This window comes from Mauremys reevesii, linkage group 7 (genome assembly GCF_016161935.1).
Source record: "Mauremys reevesii isolate NIE-2019 linkage group 7, ASM1616193v1, whole genome shotgun sequence".
NCBI classification, from domain to species: Eukaryota; Metazoa; Chordata; order Testudines; family Geoemydidae; genus Mauremys; species Mauremys reevesii.
In genome coordinates, this window is record NC_052629.1 from 115086841 (window position 1) to 115101439 (window position 14599).

Genomic DNA, 14599 nt, shown 5'->3' on the forward strand with positions numbered 1-14599 from the left:
TACAACATTTGTATAAAATGTCAGGAGTCTTAGGATAGATCTCATGCACTTCTAGTTGAATCCCTAGCCACTCACAGTAAGTACTGGGAAGAAGCCATTGTATTAAATAATTGCTGGCTAATAAATATATTTTAGACACATTATAAACTTGACTGTTAAACCTGTTGTGGTGAATTAAATGTTTGTTGCAGAAAAAAGTACATTTTTCTGTTTTGAACTAGGTGCATTGTCATGGAAACGGAAACCTTTCTTGCGCAATAAAAATATCTGCTTGCCATCTGACTTGAGCCAGCTATTTGCACAGGTGGTTTTCCTACCAGACGAGTACTTAGTAAAAACAAATCTATTCTTCCTCAATAGTTCCATTATGTGTTCCTAATACAATGTGTTTCATTTCACTAGTTTTATAATTAATGATCCATTATCAACTAATTAAATCACGATTAGTTTTATTCGAGCTCATCTGTCACACAGCACTTGCTCGCCAATCCTATTTCCTAGGTGTGTTTAACCTCATAACATTTTACATTAATGGCAAAAATGAGGTACTATAGGTAGCATGGTACTCCCGACAGGCTAAGGTAGTAACAATGTGAACACATATATATATCCAATAGTTTAACACCAATTTCCTTAAACTAAATAAAGCAGCCATAGGAATAACTGAAATCAGATTTCCAGTGTGTATCATGTGTATATTATCATGTGTTGTAATTCATGGAAACTGAAACTTCAACTGCACCACCAATTCCAAAATGTCATCCACAGGAAAATTCTTACTCCATGGAGAAAGCCTGTGCTTTCAGGCCTGATCCAAAGCCTACTGAGGTCAGTGAAAGGATTCTCATTTATTTTAAGGGGCTCTGGATCAGAATCATGAGATGGAAATAGATATTAATAAAAGCTTATAGACAAGTTTTTCCTTTCTGATCATGAAAGCTGTATCCTTAAGAAGTGTGAAGATTCACTGTAGCTGTAGTAAAAAGAAAAACAGGATAGAGAAGTAGGATCTTAAAACAACTTCCAGTTTTTTTTTAAATCTATGCATAGTGCTTGTGTTTAAGAGCAGTGGATCATTTAAAGCTTTACCCATTTTGTCCTACAAATTCTGTAATCATATACGAACAGGTGGACATATTTTACATTTCTCACTGAAACAGACTAATGGATAGCAATGTCACTCACAGAGTAAAGAAAGTGTATTCAGGACTAGTAATTAGTTTAAACTGAAAGATGTTTCAACAGCCTTTTAGAATCTAGTAGTAATGCATCATACTTTCTCGAGCTTTAAAAAATGTGAAATTACCAATCTAAAGCCAAGGAATCCTGCTCTGCATTTCCAGCTGTTTTAACCATCTGTTATAAATGAGAACTTGTGCAGGATTTATGACCTTAAAAAACTATTTCAGGTAAATAATAGGCCCTTACACATCATCTTATAAGCATAGCAAGTAATGTAAACAGCTTGTTGAGACTGATTATACAAGTTGTAGGTTAGTGTACAAAATGGTTAAAATAACTAAGGCTCCTTTGTTTCTACTTGAAATGGACTTAACAAAGAGTTTAAGAACTAGGCTTTTTATTTGCAGTGGAATGTGAAGTCATGTACAGTTAGAACACCGTAGGAAACCAAACATCATTCTAGAGAAAGAGCTGTAGCACATCATAAAACTAATCAATACGTTTATTATGTGTGCTTTTACATGGGACAATGCCATTTTTTTCTAATCACCAATGAAGTTTACACAGACACACAGAGAGCACCAGCATCACTGAAAGGTGATATATTACACATTCAGTGTTATGGCTTTTAGAAATTAATATTGTTCAATTTAACAACACCGGAATAAATGTCTTCCTTGAACTATTGTAAGATGTGTCCACTGTGAATACAGTGTTTCACTAGATGGTGCTAGAGTACCATCAACCTTTGAGTAAATGATACCATGGAGTAGATCAACTCTAGCATGTAAGAGATACAGTGCAGTTTAGTTCTGTAATACAGTGGTTCTCAATCAGGGGTACACATGTCCCTGGAGGTATGCAGATGTCTTCAGGGGGTACATCAGTTAATCTAGATATTTGCCTAGTTTTAGAACAGGCTACATAAAAAGCACTAGCAAAATCAATACAAATTACAATTTAATACAGACATTGTATTGTTCTATTACTATACATTGATTTATTTTATAATAATATGGTATTTTGTAATAATATAGTAAAAATGAGAAAAGAAGCAATTTTTCAGTAATATTGTGCTTTGACACTTTTATATTTTTATGTCTGATTCTGTAAGCAAGTAGTTTTTAAGGGAGGTGAAACTTGGGGTACATAAGACACATCAGACTCCTGAAAGGGGTACATTGGTTTGGAAAGCTTGATAACCACTGGGGTAAATAAACACGAGGTACTATTGCAGTTAGTATTATCGTAAAAAATAAATCATGTTGTAGTCTAGATAAACTCACAGGGGGAGAGAGAGAGAGAGAGAGTGAGACAGAGAAGGCCAAAAGCTAAGGCATAGTGGAAAGAAGGGAAGTTTTAAATAGAAGAAGTAATTCAGCTCACAGGGAAAAGAGGGGAGAAGAGAGTTCAACCAAGAATGGATGGGTCAGCGAAAACATAAGAACAACTATCAGCTGTAAATGAATGTTAGGAAGGAGGAAGAGAGGCGGCCAAGACTGGATGATCAGACAAAGTGGATGAAAAAGTAACTAACTATAATCTCAGAGAGATTCTAAATATATCAAGCAAAAACTCTATAGAGCTTTAAAAACCAAGAAGGAATTTTTGGATTGAATTTGGAGGCACATAAAAAGTCAGTGATGGTGACATACTCTGGGGTATTATATATCTTCTTCCTGGAGCAAGAAAGTAGTCTGGCCACAATCTTCTGACTCCCCTTAAGCTTAGAAAATAGAGATCTAGAGTCAGATCTTCATCTGGTGTCATTGGTCATAGCTTCACTGACTTCAGTGGTGTTTCACTGGCATATACCAGATGAGACTGGCCTCTAAATCTTAAAAGTGTTTACCAAGCAAGGAGATTTGTCCTACCACTAAATCTTTCTCTGAAGAATTCTATTAAATGGTGTGAAGAGTATTATAAGGCAGCCTGTATTTTCTCTAAACAGTATTAACAATGCAATATAAAGTATTTGTAGAAAAGCACTCGGATATTCCTATTGCTAAGATTATCTGCATTTTCTTTAACTGTTCAAGGCTATGCAATTCAGAATGAATAATTTGATTGTCCTGTGATGAGACAATTACATGCAAATGAAGCTCAGTGTATAAATACAGTACTAACGCCCTCATTAAGCAAAGAGCTTAAGTCTCCCCCTATTCAACAAAGCACTTAGGCATGTGCTTAAGACCTAGTGACTTCACAGGCCTTAGTACCTGAGCCAGAGCCCGGACAAGCCAATGGCAAGACACCCATTGACTTTAGATCAACCTTACATTTAGGATTCTTTTTAAAGTCGCTGTTTTTATATCAATGAAAGTATTTGTAAGTTTACTTCTACACATCTCCCACTGGACTGCACTACATTGAACAGGGAAATACAATCATGAGTTTGACATATTCATTTATGTTAACACAGTATAGAATCGTGTGCTATCAAGGTTTTCCTTTTGGTGCAGAGTCAACAGGGTGGGCTGCAGAATGGTCTGAAGGTACATTAGAGAATAAAATTGTTCTTTTAGAAAAGTACAGCCACCCATAAGCTTCCCATCTTTGTAATCTTGATATTTCTACTGTTTTGGTGAGAAAAAACATGTCAACCTTTTCCCTGAAACTAAAGTTTTATCCCATAAAGTACACCCATGGTATACATGACTCTATCTTCTTGACTGTTCATTTTTAGGATTGTTAAGTTTCTCAGTAATATAACATATCAAAACTATAGATATTTTAATACAAATGACATTTAACTTACAGAGCTCACCATGAACATTTTACAGCTGCAGGGGTGAAAGTAACTGACGACACTTACCAGTACGGGGGGGCGGAGGGCGGAGCTGAGGGTCTCAGGTGGAAGGGGCAGGGCTGGGGGTCAGCATCCCCCAGCCAGCCCTTGGCCCGCGCCTCCTGGGGCTCCCGTCCGGAGCCCCGGGTCCTTTTAAATCGCCGGCCCCAGGGCAGCTGCTCCCTTCCCCACCCCAGCCTGTCAATGGTTGGGGGGCGGGGCAAAAGGGGCAGGGACGTTAAAGCGCTGCAGGGTCCTTAAAGTGCTGCCGCAGCAAAGGACCGTCCTTAAAGCACTGCTGCGGCAGCGCTTTAGCGTTGCTGTCCCTTCCCCCTCCCCCGTCGGCGGCCTTGCCAGTACGGACCCTACCGGCAGGGCCCCCGACAGGGGAGGCAAAAGGGGCAGGGACGGCAGCGCTTTAATGTGGGCTGGGTATGGGCCAGTGTCGGTTCTTACCGATACGGAGTACCGGCCCGTACCGGCTCACTTTCACCCCTGTACAGCTGTTAACACAGATCTTCTGATTTTATTCATGGAGGGGTTAAAAAATAGCAGAAAACTTGTGAAAACTACCAAATTCTTGAGCCTAAGAAGCATCATGGCCTTCTCCCTCTAACCCCAATTTCCCAATGAATCATAAGAACAGCCCTACGGGATCAGGCCAGTGGTCCAGCTAGTCCAATATCCTGTCTTCTGACAGTAGTTAGTGCCAGATGCTTCAGAGGGAATGAACAGAACAGGGCAATTGGAGTGAGAAAAGGGCAATTTCAATCCAAGGACATCTGCAGAGTTGGAGGGCACACCCTTCCTTTCAGCCACCCAACCCCAGCCACCACAGGGAATGATGCAACATGCGCTTACGACAGCTTCAAGTTCATAGAGTTTCCAACTCACTTTGGGCCCTCCCTTGACTTTTGACATAAGAGGGCACCATCTGGCCCATCATTTATAAGACAGACGCTGCATGATACATATGAAAAACAACATGAAATGCAATTAAGAGATTTCTCCCTTTCCTGTTGGTAGAAAGGACCCATTTCTAGCTCTGCAGGTTCACAAGAGATAACAGAATTTAAGATCTGATATTGTTATGTTTGGAATGGATGTTACTGTTCGAAGTCTGACTGTTGCCCCCATCCTGGGCCATGAGCCTAGGGGAAAGAGGATAAAACTGATCTTTGCAAGGTTGAAAGAAGCAGCTTAGAAGTTTGGAATGTTGATAGTGGTCTCATGGAAGTCGGATGAGTGAGGAGTGGGCAGGTGAGGCTTACAAAGGTAAATGAATCACATGGCATCACAATTTATTACAGGTGGGAATTTCAAAAGCACTTAGTGTTAGCCTATTTGGGCGTCGATTGAAGTCAACAGGAGTTTGACCATTGACTTCCTTGGAAGCAGAGTCAGAGACTGAGCACTTTTGCATTGGTATCACCTCCATGTCTGTGGTATCTGTTACATACAATTACATGTACAGACTGAGAGAAAATTGAACTCTTAAACTGACACATTTAGGTATTGTGCCAGTGCACATTACAGTGCACATTCACTGAACTATCCAGATTCTTGGGACTGTATTACATTGCTAATATTTAGTCATTTTTACTGCTCATTAATAAATACCTTAACATTTTTAACATGAAGGCCCCACTAATCAGTGCATAAGCACTGTGATTCCAAAAAATACCAATAGGCAGTCTGCTTTTAATAGTGTTACACTTGTTGAAATGTTCTTTATATAGTTAACTAATTGGCTAATCACATTTCCAAATGATCAGCGTAGAGGTTGTGTCTCCTCTATATAAATATATCTGGCTCACTCATTTTATTGCAGATTTTTCTTTATAATCTCATTTAAAAGTGTGCAGTGAACACAAAACCATAATTTACCTGGTGTTGCAGATTCATTAAACATCAAAAGGATGCTTGATGGAGTAGAATAATCCTATTCTGCACCCTTCATTGAACATCTTTTCAAAATAATTTTATTCATTTAATTAGAAGGTTTCTCTAAGTGAAGATTGCACTGGTTTTATTAAACAGATTTTGCATTTGTTATCCAAAGCACCCACTATTTCACTGTATTTATGATAAGTATGTTAGAGCACATGCTGGAAAATATCTGAGCAAATTTATTTTCAGAATGGTGTTATTTAGTACTAATTCAAAAGAGAAGGAGCAAAGAAGCTCCATTACACCTTAAAGTGGAATTTCCCCTTCAAATCCATGGATTAGTCATGGCAAACAATGAAATGTTTAACTCAACATTAAATAGGATTACAAAATACCTTTCAAACTGGAAAATCACATACATTATTCTATTCCCAATACAAAAGGACAGTGAATTACTTTCTCTCTTCATTCTGCATGAAACAATGAATACTACCGCGGCTGCATTTTTACCCTCTAAAGACTTTGCTGACTCACATGCCCTAAAAACTGGTTTAGATCATTTTAATATGAAGGTGACATTCTTTCTATGATTAAAACTTGCAGTTGTTGTAATGGTGGTGATGGTGGAGTTGGAATGGGGTAAATCTCTGCGGTTCTGTAACTGCAGCAATTTCTAAACCTCAGACGTAGATTGGGAATGAAGCTGTGGTTATTGCTTTGCAGTTCAGCAGCCATGATGAGTAATAGCTAGACAAAAACTCCTTCATTCCTATTGTTTTCTCTTCTTTTCCTGGTTTCTTTGGGTCTGACCTTACTTCTACCGAAATCAATGGCAGTTTTGCTATTAATTTCGATTGGAGCAGGATCTGGCCCTGGTCCTTTATGTAAAACTGCATAAAGAATACAGACCAGATCCCCACATGCTGCCAAACTGAAGGTCAGCTGTGGGAAGAAGTCACCTTTCCAGGCCCATTCTCTCAGCCTAAAGGCTGGGCCAGATTACAGTGGCTGGAGTACCATCGCTTTGACCTCTTTCTTCTAACCATGCCATTGGCCACCTCACAACAGCCCTATACCTGGGTTGGCATGCAGAAGGAGTGGGTAACCTAGAGCCAGTTGTGCTGGCTTGACATCACCCAAGAGCAGTGGAAAGGGGACAGAGCTGGCCACAGGGATCCAATAACTATTTTCAAGGTTAATATGTTTCAAATGGATACATTCAAGGTTGCGTTGAACATGGCTATATTTAGGGCAAATACTTAGTTCCACAACATTTGTGCTTCCTCCCGCTTTGGTGTCAGGTGTCATGGCCAGTACAAAAGACATTGCCTATTTTTTCTCAAATAAGGTATATTTTTTCTGAGAAATTGTATAACTCACATCATAAACCAGTGCAACCATACATAAATCCCAGATTTTTTATTGAGAGATGTAGTTAGAAGTCTCACCATTTGATAAGTACAAAAAATGAAGGAAGAAAACTGTGATCCAGCTGTAGAGAGGGAAATGGTGCCAATCTAACAGGCTGCAGTGCCTTATTGCAAGTGCTTGTAGATCTTTGGGAAGTGGGGGTGTTGGTTAATGAGGTCATTGGTAGTATTTTTAATAGACTTTCCAAGTTGCGGACCATCCCATGGGAATGCAAAAGATGACAGTCATTCACCTTCCTGGCCCCATTTCATATCAAGAAATGACAAGGGTGATTGAACTGTATTCTTTGGAGACTGCTGTAGAGAAGACTAAGTAAAATGCAGTTAGTAGCTTTTCTTAACATGTCTCATTTTTTGGTGGACTCCTAATCAGATGGACCCTTCTGCCTCCCGTGTGCTTGTCACAGTTCACTGCAGTCAGTATCACCCGGATTGAATAAAGGATTTCTGTTTTTCCTCATCAACAGTTATTTTATAGCACTGAAACACTCATGGGGAGACTGGTATAGACATATCTCACCAATGCTTCACCACATCTGGGCATTGAGTGATTTGGCCATTTAAATGTTGACAGCTGCTCTGTGGTTAACTCCGTGTAACATACTGGCCAACAACAGATAACCACACATCCAGGTGAATTCTGGATGCTTGATTCCTTTCCTAATAATATCAGCTTGGAGGCATATTAGTGAGGACAATAAGATTGATAAATCTATGTCTGCACATTAATCCCATACCTGGCAAAGAGAATAACTGTGTACTCTCAGTGAATAGCCTATGCGCTGTTTAAATCCCACTTATACCTTTAAAATAGAAATTGAAAGTGATGCATAGGCCCAGTGCTAGCCTTTTACACACAAGTGAATTTCACCCTGTCAGATTTTGGAGAACCTCAATCATTTGGTGCAATAAAAAGGTATTTGCACCTAAACAGATGCTTCTATCTGGCACAATATGCAAAGGAATAAAATAATAGCCTATAATTGGATGTATGTAAAGGCACTAGATGGAGAAAAACAGCCATAGGTTAATTTATGTCAACACTTACAATGGCATGTAGAATACCTGCACTGCATGCCCCCTAGCATGGTATAAGTAGTAGTTAAAAGAGTGAGGCTCTGCTCAGGTGAGGAAAGATATGACAGAACCTCAGGATATGTACCCCACATGGCTCTCTAAGCACCTGATCAGCATTTCCTCCATCTACACTGCTATTTTTAGTACTGTAGTGTCCAAATACCTCCCCAGCCAGAGCTTTTCACTGCTGCATGTAGTGATACACCACAGTGGGTCTGTGCTATAGGTAGAGTGAAGGCTTTTACACTGGGAACTTTAACCCAGATTTCATGCTCTGGGAGCATTTGAGCATTTCATGACATGGTGTTAGTAATCCCAACATCTCTCCAGCCAAAGAATATCCTCTCATGAACTGTCACCTTGTGCTTCCATGGGGGGGTCCAATGGATGTGCACCATAACAGATAGGCAGTGGTTTGGGGTGTGATGGCTCAGTATGAACATTATATGTCATCTGCGGACGGGCTGTTTGATTCCCTCCCTCCGGAGATTCAGTTACCCAGGTAACTCGGTCAGGTTGGGGTACAGATGGCCTTTCGAGCACTGAGCTGGGCCTCAGTCTGCAAAATGACCCAGATGGACTACTCCTTTCCTCCCACTCATCCTGAGGCTTCTCGGAGGTGGTTTGGGTCTTGGCTTGGGTCCAATCCCTGTCCTTAGAAAACCTACTAGGGATGGAATGAGATCAATCAAACCTGGGCCAACTATTCACATAATGGTCTGCCAGTTTCCCAGGTAGGGTTACATCTGTAGGCTCTTTGTCAATTAAAAAATTATCTTAGGTTGGGGTGACAGAGTTTGTAGAATTGTTCTAAATCTATTAATTCATAGACCTGATCAACAGTGATAACTCCCCAACCAGTTCCCCATTTTATTATGTAACCCCTGATTTGGGTAATAGCCCATAATCTTTATAGTCCACTCTCTCCATGTGAGTGAAAATGCCTGGGGCCTTTGTCCTTGACAGTAGTGGAGCCAGGTACCTTACCATGTCCTCCTGTCCCACCTGGATCAATTCATGCCCCATTTTAAAAGCATTTAGAAACACGTTCCTTTCCCTAAAGCATGGAAATAATTTGGCGTCTATGCCACCTACTGGGAAAGGTACTTGGGGTCTGGCTCCACCTAGCACACTAGGATTTTGCTGGCGCAGTCTCTCCATATCGAGCTGATGATGATGATTCTTGTCCCGCTGTCTTCTCATGCTGGGGCTGCTTCTCCCAGTCTGCTGTCTCTTGCTCCTGGTCTGTAAGCAGCTGGGTTTCCAGACATAGTCTGTCCTCTCCAGCTGCAAATTCTCTTGCTCTGGCTGTTGATCTGTCCACAATACTTGATGCAGTTGTGCAATCCATCTGGATGGAACACAGTCTCTCTGTCAGCCTCTTCCCTGCTTCCTTTTAGGAAGGTGTCTCCAAGATTTCCCCCACCTGCTGGACTTCTCTACCAGTGGGCTGGATGTTCCCTTCAATACTAGACCACCATTCCTTTTCTGGTCCTCAGAATACAGCAGGTCAACTATCCATGCCTCTGTCAGCTCCTCAGCTTTGAGCTGCCTTTCTCTGCATATCTCAGCCAGCTGACCTTGTTTCAGCTGATCATAACTCATTTCCCCCTGTCTCTCATCACTGTTCCTTTCACAAAAAGGCTACAAGACTTTTCTCTGTGCTTTTCCCTTCCACAACACTTGCTTTCACTGCTATTGGCATTTTCCTGGCAATTCCCCACTGTCATAGATCCCCACACACACTGCCACCATAGTGTTTATTTGCAGATTTCTCTCACTTGGGTCATATACAAATCCCTGTATAACATTGTGGCTAATGAAATAACAGAGGGTGCAAAATTATGCCAAAAATAATACTCAGCCCCCAGGCTCAGAACAGGTTTTGGATTGAGTCAGCATCTCATGGCTCAGCAAGCTGGTGTTTTTCTGGGGTAGCTGCCATCCTGTGCTCCAGAATCTAAGCTTTTGTTTTTAAGATAGTAATAAAACTGCCATTGACTACAGTGAGACCAGAATTTCAACATAAGGCTCTAGGCTCTGTATGGTATTTCTTCTATCTCTCATGCCACGTTCTTACATGTCATTTTTCCTTTTTTTCCTGTGGCTGCTTTTGATATGACAAATATGGCTTTATATTGTATGTTGCTTCTTGTTTTTCGTATTTCACTTTAAGGTGTTTTTTTTCCTGTATGAAATAAAAACATTAAACAAAAAAGACAATGTTCAGCCTCTTGCCTTTCTGGTTACAAAGAAAATCTTCAATACCTGAATTGAAGGGCAGCTGATGAAGTGTTGGCGAAGAGAAGACAATGTGAAATAGCTCTGAGAGGAATGTGAATTGGCATTGGAATTGGATATTGACTCTGAAGGACGGTGGTAATTTAAATGTCAGCATTGTTAACTATTTCATTGCTCTCAAGGAGTACAAGAAAAAATGCCTATCGTATTATGAAGATCTACACAATCTACTGTGGGTGGCCTATCATTTTGCATCATGCATGAGTAAAGCCTTGTGATAGATGGAGATTTAGAGAATAATACCTTCCGTACCCACCCAATCACCCTTCTCCCAACCCCCTTTTAAAAAACTACTAAAAAGAAAATCCATGTTTGACATTTTTATTAAGATTTTCATTAAGAATTTTCCTATTTTTCAGCCAAATCTATTTCCCCTGCCTCCAATCTGATCCCTGCTTGAAAACATTCAGTCTTGTTCACCACCAAGTAGTTGCTTACAAGCTTGGAGGTGAGGTGTTGAAATGCATATGCTGGCTTCATTCATAATGAGTGTAGATCCCACCTGTACTTTCCATCTGTTTAACACTTTTGTCCATTAAAGGGGCCTGTTCATCAGTCATTTTGTAAAAAAAAAAAAAAAAAAAGTAAGTACTCTGCTGTTCAGAGCACAGATTCAATCCTAGATGAATGGTGGGCACAGACATTCATGAACATAGCGACAGTTCATGGCATGGGAGATGCCCCTCTAAACGGTTGACAGTGGATTTATTTGTATGCTTAGACACACCCAGATTGGAACTAGCCTTTTGCTGGATCTTTGTTTCCACTACAATATGCCTGATGATTGTCAGATTTACCCTCCATTTGGCATTCAGTGCTGGTGAACTGTAGAGTAGCTGATGATAATATGAGGACCTGATCCTTCCCACCCTTATATAAATAGTCCTTAGTGGGGGCTCTTTCATAAGCATTAGGCACAGGCCATTGTTAGGGCAATGCAGAGCACACTGTTCTGTCTCAGGCAAGTAGAATGTCTCCCAGAGTTCCTTGGGGCAAAGGGAGAGAGTGTCCATTGCTACACCAGTACATAAGGTACAGCCTGCTCCCAGGAGCTCTCTCACATGGAAGGGAAGCACACCCATTGCTACACCCTTCTGAGCAGTCCTGCTCCTGCGGATGAAGGACTAAACATTGCCCATGTTTCTTGTCCCCCACCCTCCATCCGCAGACTCAGGACTGCTCCGAAAGAGTGTAGCAATGGATGTTTGGCCAGGCTATCTCGGCATTCCCTGGTGCTCAAGGACCACAATTCTGCTAGGCCCTCGCACACAGCAGTGAGGTGTGTGGTATTCCTTGCCTGTTTCGCCTCTTCTGGCACACCCACTTCCGATCATGAGTAAGGGTTTGCAAGATCAGATTCTAAGTGATAAGTCAGTAAAGGGGACAAAGGTAAATGCAATGGCTGCTTCACCATTTACACAGGTGTTTCCAATACACCTTGCCATATTTGTATATCTAAAAACTCTAGTAAGCTAACCCAAACAATGAGCTAACTGTTCTTGAATTATACAGTTTAAATTAATCATGAGACCTTGTTAAGGAAGCAAAATAAACAAGCAAAAAGCAAGCGCTCCGTTGGGCTTTTCAGATTATTATGAAGTTCAGAAAATTGGGCCCACTGTGTCTATTACCCACCTCATAACATGGCAGCAATTGTATTATTTAGTTTGTTACTCTGTCGTATGTTCTTCTGGACATTAAAGCCTTGCCAATTGTTTTATTTATTGGTAATTTTGCTGGATGCCATGGTAAAATTAAATAGTTTGATTTTGTTTACAGTGCCAAAATAGGCTTTCCTGCATGATTATTTCCAAGAGCCAATTCAGTTTAATAAGCCGTTGGCCCTGAGCGTGATGGAGAAGTTAAAGATTCTTACTGGTTATAATTTACTTCTTGCATCATCTTCAGATTTTATGTAGATAATGCACTTCAATTGGCAGTTTTAAACTGTTGTTTACTGTTTTTTTCCAATATCATCACCTCTCCCCCAAATACATAGATGATTCTCTGCTGTGTGGCTTTTCCCTCTTCTCTGATGCATTCTGGCCTTACTCAGAGGGCCATCTTCCTGGGACAGGCTCCCTTACTCAACAACTAGCATATGTGGCCTTTGGAGGCTTACAGGTCTCAGGAAGCAGCACATATTTAAACCACAGACTCATAGACTTTAAGGTCAGAAGGGACCATGATAGAATCATAAAATTGTAGGACTGGAAGAGACCTCAAGAGGTCTTCTAGTCCAGACCCCTGCACTCAAAGCAGGGCTAAGTATTATCTAGACCATCCCTGATAGGTGTTTGCCTAACCTGCTCTTAAAAATCTCCAATGATGGAGATTTCACAGCCTCTCTAGGCAATTTATTCCAGCGTTTAACCACTCTGACGGTTAGGAAGTTTTTCCTAATGTCCAATCTTTGCTGCAATTTAAGACCATTGCGTCTTGTCCTGTCCTCAGAGGTTAACGAGAACAATTTTTCTCCCTTCTCCTTGTAACAACCTTTTATGTACTTGAAAACTGTTATGTCCCCCCACCCAATCTTCTCTTCTCCAGAGTAAACAAACCCAACTTTTTCAATCTTCCCTCATAGGTCATGTTTTCTAGACCTTTAATCATTTTTGTTGCTCTTCTCTGGACTCTCTCCAATCATCCAAATCTTTGCTGAAGTGTGGCGCCAAGAACTGGGCACAATACTCCAGTTGAGGCCAAATCAGCGTGAAGTAAAATGGAAGAATTACTTCCGGCTTGCTTATAACACTCTGGCCAACAGATCCCAGAATGATGTTCGGGTTGTTGTTTTTTTTGCAACAGTGTTACAATGTTGACACTCATTTAGCTTGTGATCCATCATGACCTGCTTTCTGCAGTACTCCTAGGCAGTCATTTCCCATTTTGTTTCTGTACAACTGATTGTACGTTCCTAAGTGGAGTATTTTGCATTTGTCCTTATTGAATTCATCCTATTTACTTCAGATCATTTCCCCAGTTTGTCAAGACCATTTTGAATTTTAATCCTATCCTCCAAAGCATTTGCAACCCCTCCTAACTTGGTATTATCTGCAGACTTTATAAGTGTGCTTTCTGCATCATTATCTAAATCATTGATGAAGATATTGAACGGAACTGGACCCAGAACTGATCCCTGCAGGACCCCACTCTATACGCCCTTCCAGCTTGACCATGAACCACTGATAACTATTCTCTGGGAACAGTTTTCCAACCAGTTATGTACCCACCTTGTAGTAGCTCCATCTAGGTTATATTTCCCTAGTTTGTTTATGAGACGGTCAGGTCATGTGAGACAGAATCAAAAGCCTTACTAAAGTCAAGATATACCACATCTACCACTTCCCCCCTGTTCACAAGACTTGTTACGCTCTCAAAGAAAGTTATTAGATTGGCTTGACATGATTTTTTCTTGACAATCCATGTTGACTGTTACTTATCACCTTATTATCTTCTAGCTGTTTGCATAATTGATTGCTTAATTATTTGCTCTATTATCTTTCCAGGTACTGAAGTTAAGCTGACTGATTTGTAATTCCCCAGGTTGTCCTTCTTCCCCTTTTTATAGATTGGCACTACATTTGCCCTTTCCCAGTCCTCTAGACTCGCTCCCATTTTCCATGACTTTTCTAAGATAATCGTTAATGGCTCAAATATGGCTCATCACTATCATCCTGTCTGACCCATGGTAGGATGCAGAATGAAAAAGGCTCTTTCAGCATCCATAGATCCTACTGACTGCTTTTCTCACCAAATGGTAACCCCATAATCTGATTCAATTAACTTCATATAATTTCTTCACTTGGGCCTCTTTCATTGCCCATTGATCATTGAATTTAGAGAGAATGGACTATCTTGTGGTCCTGGGCTGGGATTCAGGAGATTTGGATTAAGTCCGTCACAGACCTCTTCTGTGACCTTGAGCACA

General features: G+C 40.7%; 1 protein-coding gene and 1 long non-coding RNA gene across 6 annotated transcripts in view; one reads left to right on the forward strand and one right to left on the reverse strand.

Annotated features, from left to right (window-relative positions):
* The window catches only part of PDZRN3 (PDZ domain containing ring finger 3), a 204537-nt gene that overhangs the window by 104484 nt on the left and 85454 nt on the right, over positions 1-14599 (forward strand). The gene's annotated exons all lie outside the window — the stretch shown is intronic.
* The window catches only part of LOC120368761, a 193780-nt gene that overhangs the window by 19664 nt on the left and 159517 nt on the right, over positions 1-14599 (reverse strand). Inside the window, exon 5 of one of the 5 annotated variants that reach the window (XR_005582774.1) lies at positions 847-973. The exons of 3 other annotated variants lie outside the window; for them this stretch is intronic. This is a non-coding gene — a long non-coding RNA (uncharacterized LOC120368761). Of the gene's footprint in view, positions 1-846; positions 974-9469; positions 10556-14599 lie in introns of those variants that run through there. One more of the 5 variants, XR_005582773.1, reaches the window with a different exon arrangement.